Consider the following 9,589-nt stretch of genomic DNA (forward strand, 5'->3'; position numbering starts at 1 on the left):
TTCTTTTTTCTTTTTTGAATTTTCCTTATTTTACTGGCTTTTCTGCTGGGTTCTCAAGCCTTTTTCGAATGAATGACTATTTTCGTGACCAATTAGCAAAATGGATTTGTGAACCACACGGAATCATTATTTACCAGAATGAGATAAATAACTAACCTATGTAATCCCTCTAGGAGAGTAGAATCCACCAGGAATGCAATAAATATTCATGATCAATTAGCTTCAAATATAGCTATGAAATCTTTACGTGCATTCGGTATAACTAAACTATCTGAAATTTAGCATGTTATCAGTCCTTCGAAATATCTTTACATCTTTAAAAAACGTAGACTAGAATGCCGCCACGTGGATGAATACTTAAAGCGTTCTTCATGTTTCATATGTTCCCAATTGATTAAGAAACCACCAATCCATTTGGAATTGATATGACTTTAATTGGTCCTTCTCGCCATTTTTTTCATTGTGTCATCGTACAAAAGATCAATATTCACCAACAATAAATGGCCCTCCTTACGAATGATAGATCCAATCGCATTACAAGCAATCTTCAAGAATAAAAGTGTTTTTTCCAAATCAATAATAGCCCTTCCGCGTCTAAATCCGTATAAATATCTTTAATAATATGGAGTTGGGGGTCCCTAATAGCCCGAATGTGCGCTTGTATTCGGTAATCTTTAAAAAATGACTTTCTTTTCCTTTTTGGAATAATACTCTTTCTTTCCTTTTTCCATTTCATACGGTAGAGCGGCGCATAATATGCTTTCTTTCTTCGATGTTCAAAATCTATGTATCCGTTTGAAAACTGATAGAACAGTAGCAAATTATTCAAGTGGACTGCAAGCCATGATAAAGTTCAGTTCAGGCAGGGTTTCATAAAAATCTGAGATTGGTTCTTTATAATCATGGCTGTTTAAAAAGAAGTGAAAAGGGGCAAGTAATCCCATATACCAATATAGCGAAAAGTGACCGAAGCATGATGCAGGTTCGGTTGAAAGGAAGAACCCGCTAGCCCGCCCTGAACAAGGGCAAAGCATTCCGTAGGTATATAATCTAATGTGCACTTTCCGCATCCTACAGGACTTGAACCTGTGACCTTCAACTTAGAAGGTTGTTGCTCTATCCGACTGAGCTAAGGATGCTGTGCATTACAAACACTTCTAGGCTTTTCAGTTAAGTCAGGTAAAACTTGCTTGCCTTTTCGCCGAAAAAGCAATAGAAAAAAGTTATGAATACAAGAAAGAAGAAACCGCAACCGCAGCCCTGGATGATTCTTCCTGAAGTAAGTTCTAAAGAATGCCCTAACCAGATTGATTTATCCATTTCACGTAATTCGGTCGGTTACGTGTTTTTCATAGCACCTTTCATGTCGTGCCACATAAAGATGGATTACCTAAAATCAGTTGAATTCCTAAATCATGAAAACAACTTTCACACGACGGCATCAAACGGGGCAAATCATCCATCTAGGAAGAACAGGATGTGGTTCCCAAAGAATGCTTTGACACCAGTGTTTCCTTCCTGTACTCCAGTGTTTTCGGAGCATCCTAATGGTTACACAAAATGGTCAAAACCTTAAAGACTTTGGGATTATTAGAAACGAATACTTCCCACACGTGTTCTCTAGGAGAGATTAGTCTCCCGCGAGTGCCTAAAGAATAGACAATCGACACTTTCTTTTTCAACGAAGGGAGTCCTTCACATTCCCATAGCCCTTTCTCTCTAGCTTTCTCTTGCTATACCGTCGCCGTTGCTGTTCTCAACCCTTTCATAATGTTACGCGGGCAGGAGAGCACTGAGGTAAAGTAACGGACGAGGGGGCACTATGATGGGTGGAAGGGGCGGGCCGGTGATTTTCAAGAGCGGATACCTATCCCTAAACAAGGCACAAACCTTATCGACATACAGGTTCCTACTTGCTTGAAGGCCTATTAGCACAACTTTGTTGAAGATCGCCCAAAGTAGTACCTTCCTATAAATGTCAACGTCCAGTGTTCGCTCAACAATGTTATCCCTAGAATCCTCGAAAATTCATTGTCAGAAGCCCGGAAGACCCCTTGTAAGAACAGGAACCTGCCTTAGGCAAGCTACCACTTCACTTGGCCGGCAAGCTACCTGAATCTGCCGGTTCTTCGTAATGAGGAGAGGCCGGATCTCGATTCGTGCACTTTCCTATTGCCAGGTGGCTTCCTGGCCCTACCACTTTTGTTTTCAAAGGTGCTAGTTTTTTGTTTGTTTTGTTTTTTTGGCTGGCGCTTCAGTCATGAAATGAGTAACGAATAATAATAATATTCCGGCTGCGCGCTGTACTTTTCACTAACGCTTTTCGATGAAGCGGTTCATCGTGGCATGACTCGCCGCTTTCATTAACAGAATGGCTTTCTGCTGCTGCATAGGAGCGCGAAAGCAGCACCCATGTTGGCTGGGCTGGGCTGGGCTGGGCTGGGCTGGCGAAGTCTCAACACCCGTGCGTGCGTGCGTGCGTGCGTGCGTGCGTGCGTGCCCTCTATGAGCTGCAAGTACCTACCCGCATAATTTCCTTTAAGAGACCCTATTACATGACTAGGTCATTCCTTAACAGTGTGTGGAAGGTTAGAGAACCATCCACGAGGACCAGCCCGAAAAGAAAAGCTGCCTCCTGAACAAGTCACCTATAGCGTTGACGTGGACAAGCCCGGGATGCGCCCTCAGAGGCTGACCTGCGGCCGGCGGAAGAAGCGGAAAACCGCTCTTCTTTTCTTTGGCACTCTGGATCCACCTGCTAAACAAGCGGTGCTCCAGAAACCAGCAAATCGCCTACCAAAGATAGACAGGGAAAGCGTGTTCTGAAAGCAGCAGGCAGCACCGATAGCTCAATCGGATAGAGTACCTGGCTTCGAACCAGGTGGTTAGAGGTTCAAGTCCCCTTCGGTGCACACAAACCTTCCTTGAATGTTTCATAGAACGGTGTTGTTCTCCGGGAATTCTCGGTCGGCATGTTGGAGTGTCGGAGCCAAACCTTAATCTCATTTAAGTGGTATGGCGCTGCTAGATGACATTTGGTTCATTATCTTCTTCATACATAGAGGTAGGCAATTTCAGGCGCTACAACCCTACCTTAACCGGGCCACTTCACGTTTGGTTATTATTAACGTGAGAAATCGATAGGACCAAGTAAATTAGCGTACCATTGGTTTGCTGCTTTCTTTGAGGTCCTTTCCAATTCGTTTCTGCAAACTCCTTTCTTTTCACCTAGTGAGAGGAAAGTGCCTTAAGAAGGCATTTCAAGACGAAAGTAGGTTGGTTGTGAGCAGCTGACTATATGCGCCCCTCGCACACTGTCTTAGCATAAACTGCGGGACGGGATTCATCAAATAAATAGGGGCGGCGGCCCGGCCCGGCCCGGCCCGGCCCGGCCGGATGAAGCCGGCCAAAAGGCAGGCACAAGCCAAAGAACGACGATATCGGCCTTCATGCTTGCTTGCTTGCTTGCTTGCTTGCTGCCGTTGTATATCACCGCATGAAGGCCTAGAAATCCACATGAAGCAAGCACGATGAACCGCTTCTTCCGCATGAACCGCCTTCTTGCTTGCTTGCTTGCTTGCTTGCTTGCTTGATGAAGCCGCACGGTTCAACGCCAAGGAATAAAGGCAAAGTAACCGGCCGGCTCGTAAGTAATTATTTAATTTCAGGAGAATAGTTCCAATGGTAGAACAATGGTCTCCAAAACCAAAGGTTAAGGGTTCGAATCCCTTTTCTCCTGATTACCTGGCTTGGTACGAAGAGGTTGCGGGTCTCTTTACCTTGTTTTATCACCGGAATAGTCGAGACGACCTAGAATAGGCCTCTCTCCAAGTCCATACATGTCTATTGCCAGGGTTCTTCCTCATCCATAATACTCTGCTTTCCAGATCTCGAGGATGTTGGAGTAGAACAGGCGGCATATAATTCAAAAGAACCATCGGTATCAGTACCGATGCCGTACATGGTACTATTATGTATGTATGTATGTTAGGATACGCATCAGAGTAAAATGACGTAGCTTCGCCACTATCTAGTTGGATTTCCATTGAAACATTACCAAATTAGATTTTCCGCACCTATTTCTTTCAGAACAGCTAGCCAAGTCAGACCTTGGGCCTATCTCTATAGGTTGGTTTTTCAGATCCCATCACTCCAGGCTCAGTCGATCTTGGATCTTGCTCAATAGATCATATCTTTGGTATCTCACTGCCTGCGGTTCATCGCTGAAGGCGTTTGTTTAACTGTCTGTGCGGGGTCCATCGCTTCGCCTAGTCCTTGCACATGGTAGCACTTGGTTGCACTCATTCCTTCTTCGCATGGCTTAATGCATGCAAGAAGTATCCGTTCCGTAAAGGCAACGTTTCTCCAAGAAAGAAGAGCGAGGCATGCGGCGTTGCCGATGAAAGGCGGCGATGCCTTCCAAGCCGAGTGAGAAGAATGACTCAGACAAGAAGGCTATGAATGAGCAATGCTTTGAATGCCGCCTTAGGATCCTGGAGTAAAAGGATTCGAACCTTTGCGTGTCGGTATCAAAAACCGATGCCTTACCGCTTGGCTATACTCCATACAGTGGTAACCAAGGAAGAGAAGCAAAGCTCAGAGAACGGAATTTGCTTGCTGGGCGCAGCAAAGTAGTGAAAGACTGGCGAGTTAGGTATGGCAAGTAAATAGGCTTAGTAGGGCTCGAACCTACAATATTACCGTTATGAGCGGTACGTTTCAACCAATTAAACTATAAGCCCACTGCTGGCTGGCTGGCTGGCTGTTAGCCCTCTCAAGTAATGGAGTCGATGGATCTGTTGAGGGCAAAGCAGCCATATTTTTCTCCTTGAAAGATTAAGGACATAAACTTTTCAAATAGCTACACCTGGTTCTGGACCGATTGATGTGGATACAGAAGAGCAGGATGTGCTACCCATCATGGATAGCATAGTTCGAGCAACACTGAACTGAAAGGTATGACTGAAGTGTAATCGTTTTGTTGGCAGGCAAATAGACGACATATTCCTAGGGGGTTTTTTACCGATGCAGCACGCACGAAAAAATCGACTCGACTTTTCTTCGATGATTTAGACAGAGATTTCACCACCTACCACGAGTGGAATGGCAAGGTTCTGCCAGGACACCCAGCGGCAAGACAACCGTGAAAGGAAAGGCAGGGCCAAAGGATTATCATCCATCTCAGCCAGCGCGGAAAGAAAAGAAAAGAAGAGCTCTGCTTGCTCTTTTTGACAATAATTTCGCTACTCCAGTCATGGGCAGCATTATTACATGCATAGGGCGGACCCGAGCTCTTTTCGCTGCAGTTTTCCCTACGGCTTTCCTCCCCTCCTTTGGAAGTGTCAGCTAACTCCTGGAATCCCCCTTTCCCTCCTTCTAAGAAAACCATGCTCGGTTAGATCAGTGTGGACTGATGTTTCGTTCCACTGCTGCTGGAAAAGCCGCCAAATTCGTCACTGACTGGAGAGCGGGAACGACTCACTATCTCGTCTTATTCTCAGAGGCGAGAATGCTCTCAAATGGCTAACGGTGCTTTCAACTAAAGTTCCATTTCTTAACACAGCGAGGCTTATACTGTTTATTCGTACGACAATGCGCGACGCTCCACTATCCCATTGAAAAAGGATTCCGCAATCATTTACGTACTTAAACGCAGACTGAGTAATAGTAATTCATGCCATTCCTCGGGCTCAGACCACAGAGCTTCCTAGGAACTGGGAAAATGCTATAAATCTGTTTAAATAGCTTCGCTTTTTGCCCTAAAAGTCGCTCTGAAAATGTCACTTAGAGTGTTTTGACTAAGGGAAACAAAACCCACTAGACGAACAGCTACTAATATTTCCTCATTATATATTATTATTCATTCCAAACTCAAAACGCTAGAAATTGAAATAGCAAATAAAATCAATTCGCGCGTAAATCGTACTTATATTCTGTTGCTCTTCCTTGTCTGTTCTCGATATTCATGGCAGTTTCTTGGCCTTCATGCAGGCAAGCAAAAGGGCGGGCGCCACCAGCATGCATTTCTGGACTCGTGCCCGAAGAAAAGAAGCGGGCGGTAAGAAGCGGTTTTCATCATCCGGCGGGAGTGAAAAGAAAAGTTAGGTCGGGAGGTAGTGCACGCTCGCTGGTCCTGATATCAAAATTCTCGCCTTCGTGCCGTGTGTGTCTGGTTTCAATGAATTCCGCATGAAGGGGTGCGTGCGCGCAGGCAACAAGCCTGCCCTGGCAATTCCGGCCATAATCTGCGTGCGGTTTTCATCATCATGAAGGCCTTCATGATGAAAAAGGGGTTGGCGGGTTTGATGAACCGGTTGGTTTTCATCCGGATGAACCGGTTGGTTTTCATCCGGATGAACCGGCGGGTTAGCTTGCCCGTGAGGGCAGGCAGCTCTTTGTCCGCACGTATGTCGCCCGGGGAACCGGGCGGGGGATCTGCTGGATTTCTATCTAATGTGCCAATCTGTATACGAATGGAGACGATCGGACTTGAACCGATAACTTCATACTTGCAAAACATGCGTTCTACCGATTGAACTACGCCCCCATCCTCGTTCCATATGCAACACGTATCATATGGGCAAACACTGCTTGCTTGCTTGCTTGCTTGCTTGCTTGCTTGCTTGCTTGCTGCGGGAGGAGCTATTGTTTATACGTGCGTGCGTGCGTGCGTGCGTGCGTGCCCCCCTTTCTTCTTTTTACAGAGTTTAGGCTTTATCTAAGACATCCCGTCCTGTCGAAACTATGTCATACATAAAGGTGTGTCGTTGGCAGGTTCACTTTTGGTTTACCACTTCGATCGTATCGGCGCTAGAGAGAAGTCGCTTTCTCGAGAGCCGGCTACCTCATCATCTTGAAACTTCATTCCGCTCCTCTGGCCGCCTTACCCTGTTCTCTGCAAGAACCCCAAGGAGACGGGTTGTTGATTGCGCTTGCTTGATTGGCACCTCTAGTACGACACATCTTTCAGAATACGAGCGAATGCTCGGATCAGTAGATTCGAGCTCCTTATTCAGGAGTTGAGAAGTACGCAGGGCGGGCCTGCCGCTCGGCTATGACCTCGTTTCTTGAGCTAGAGGGGAATTTCACGAAATGGGTTGGCAAGAGCAGCAGACAGCAACTCGTATCACTCTCGTAATTCAGAGAAGAGAAAATGGGATTCGAACCCTCAACTTTTGCTCTTAGAGATCATTATTCCGGGAACCACTCTCCCAAACTAAATAGTTATTTCCCTACGTAGGAAAGTTCCAATGCGGGGTCTGGATCCAGTCGAGGCGCCGAGAGCCGCAGGCGTACCGCGTATTCTATTTACCAGTTTCTCCGGAAGGTCATGTCTGGGAACTTTGACTTGATAGTGTAGTGTGACGAGGCGAGAATTCTCGCTTTCCAAGAGAGAGTTGGTCAAACCCAACCCTAATTGCTCGGATAGCAACCAATGCACATTGCTGAGTGATAAGGTGGTTTTCCATGCTTGCTGCGAAGAGGCTTGCTTTCCTGAAAAAGCCGCTGTATACAGTGATTCTCAGACCACGCAGTATCAAAAGCTCTATCAGATATGTATAAGAAGACCCTGTTTGAGTCATTGGGTCATCCGCTGGTTCATCCTGAGTTCCTGTTCAAGAACCTTATAGCGGAGCTATATTCTCACTGTACGACAATAGAACCCTAGCGCTACTAAAGACCATCAAGGTGGTAGATGACATTAAGATGCAGTATAGTATTATGCGGGTACATCGAAACAGCAGCAGAGCCAAGGGAGTATCTTGAAAAGCAGCTGGGCTTCAAGGCCCCTAAAGAAGAGATATATAACGCGTATCATTGGGTGCCGCAAGAAAAGAAAAGAAAAGAAAAGAAGGGGATCCTATTCCTTCCTGTTGAGCACTCCTTTTTCTTGAAGAAGTGGAAAGAGAGGTTGTCCCCCCATTGTAGGAGCGAAGAAAGCTAGTAATTTTCACGCACGAAGGAAAGTCCTAGTAGATCACTACAATGTCGTAGTGACATCTTTGTGTGGGTTTGTAATCGATAAAGTGTACGGTAATTTCGATTACTTTAAACAAGCCATAAATCTTAAGATGAAACAGTGCTGCTTTCAAATTACATGTAGCGACGACAGAGCCGCTGGAGAGGAGAGGAGAGGAGAGGAGAGGAGAGGAGAAAACTATGCGTTGACATAAATTAGAAATCACTATTAAAATATTTTCGTGGTCTTAGGAAAAAGAATGAAGGTAAACGAAAAAAGCCTCAGTGGGATCCTCATCTTTGGCGGATTTGACGGGACCATCATCTTCGCCCCCAGCGGGCCGGGCGGCACCACCGTCTTCAGGGAACGCGCTTCCTCACTAACAGACAACTCACCCCTAACAGTACAGTAGACGACTCTAACCCTGCAGACCATTCTTCCCCTGCAACAAATGGCTCTACCTCAGCAAGCAACAGAGACGGGAGAAAAAAAGTACACAATGTCGGGTTCCTGCCTACTCTACTGCAGTTTTCGGTCAGCCTTATAGCGAAGCCCGTATGATGGGCTTCGGCAAATCCGCCAAAGCAATAATATATGGTATGCATATTGACAAGTGGTATTACTTATTGATTATAGCCCCGCTTGACCGATGGGACGCGGGCGGTTAGGAGTGAAGGTCTATAACACAAACGATCTTATCTCTCACATTACAGATGTATACCAGCGCTATTACCATGCGATAACTACGAATAGCGCTTTTTTGTTGAGCCTCGCCGCTGCAATACTGATAGCATCTACTGGCTGTTCTTCTATCAAATACCCTCCTATCGTCCGCCCTGCAAATAGGAAAATTACTACCGCGAATTTTTTATTATTTAAGAATCGGGAAAACGTAAGTAACTGGAGCGTTCAATCACAAGAACAAATCTTCATGCCGAAAAGCGGAGCGAAACTGATGGATGATCACCATCACTTCGTCTAGGACCACCAACTAGTAGTGCCCAAGAAGAAGCGGTGAAATGGACGGACTTGAACGACGCTATGAGCCCCTAACAAACTGTTATAAATATCAAGAACAGACCTCGTGTTGGCAAAGAAAGCCAACGCAAGTCCCTCTAATGGATGCTAGGGCATTCTCGCCCCTCGAATCAAAGCCAACAGAATGTAAATTGATTGACCGTTACTACTTCATATTACCATTCATAAGCCATAGCTTACTTTGACCCTCCCTATCTTCTATAGAATTCCCGGGGCTTTCCTAGCCACTGTGTTGTTTGTTGGTATCTTTCCCTTGAAGGTTGGTCATCTCAGCCTCACTTTCGAGAATCGTTACTAATGCGCTTTCTTTATTGTAAACTACTCTTATTGGTTTGTTCCGGGCTTAGTCAATTTTGCTTTCTTAGCTTTGTCTTATTACATGAGTAATGGGGTTTGCCACTTATGGTGGGATTCGGGTCTTGTTCTAGATCTATCTTAAGTGTATACTTTCGGAATCCCGATGTTATTTCGTGCCGCTTTTTTGGCCTTCCTGAAGCCTATCCGATTTTCTTTATCGTGAGCACGGGGAGCGAGCCAACTCCCTTCCCTCGGGCGACATTCGTTCGAGACATCAATCATTTCGGCGAACTA

The 9,589-nt window shown here is 45.6% G+C and overlaps 1 long non-coding RNA gene and 2 other non-coding genes across 3 annotated transcripts; all 3 read right to left on the minus strand.

The window, feature by feature from the left end:
• On the minus strand, nucleotides 1-4,612 carry LOC147849036 (uncharacterized). Its single transcript, XR_015531852.1, has 2 exons — nucleotides 2,463-4,612; nucleotides 1-2,429 (listed from the first exon to the last, which is right to left on the minus strand). It is a non-coding gene; the product is annotated as an uncharacterized LOC147849036 (long non-coding RNA).
• TRNAR-UCU (transfer RNA arginine (anticodon UCU)) lies at nucleotides 1,066-1,139 on the minus strand. The gene has a single exon. It is a non-coding gene; the product is annotated as a tRNA-Arg (tRNA).
• Nucleotides 4,613-6,474: 1,862 nt separating the features above from the next.
• On the minus strand, nucleotides 6,475-6,547 carry TRNAA-UGC (transfer RNA alanine (anticodon UGC)). The gene has a single exon. It is a non-coding gene; the product is annotated as a tRNA-Ala (tRNA).
• Between the last annotated feature and the right edge of the window lie 3,042 nt (nucleotides 6,548-9,589).

Source organism: Azolla caroliniana, unplaced genomic scaffold (assembly GCF_043228905.1).
Source record: "Azolla caroliniana isolate FFs.n. ecotype wild unplaced genomic scaffold, voAzoCaro1.0.p SCAF_142, whole genome shotgun sequence".
Taxonomy (NCBI): Eukaryota; Viridiplantae; Streptophyta; class Polypodiopsida; order Salviniales; family Salviniaceae; genus Azolla; species Azolla caroliniana.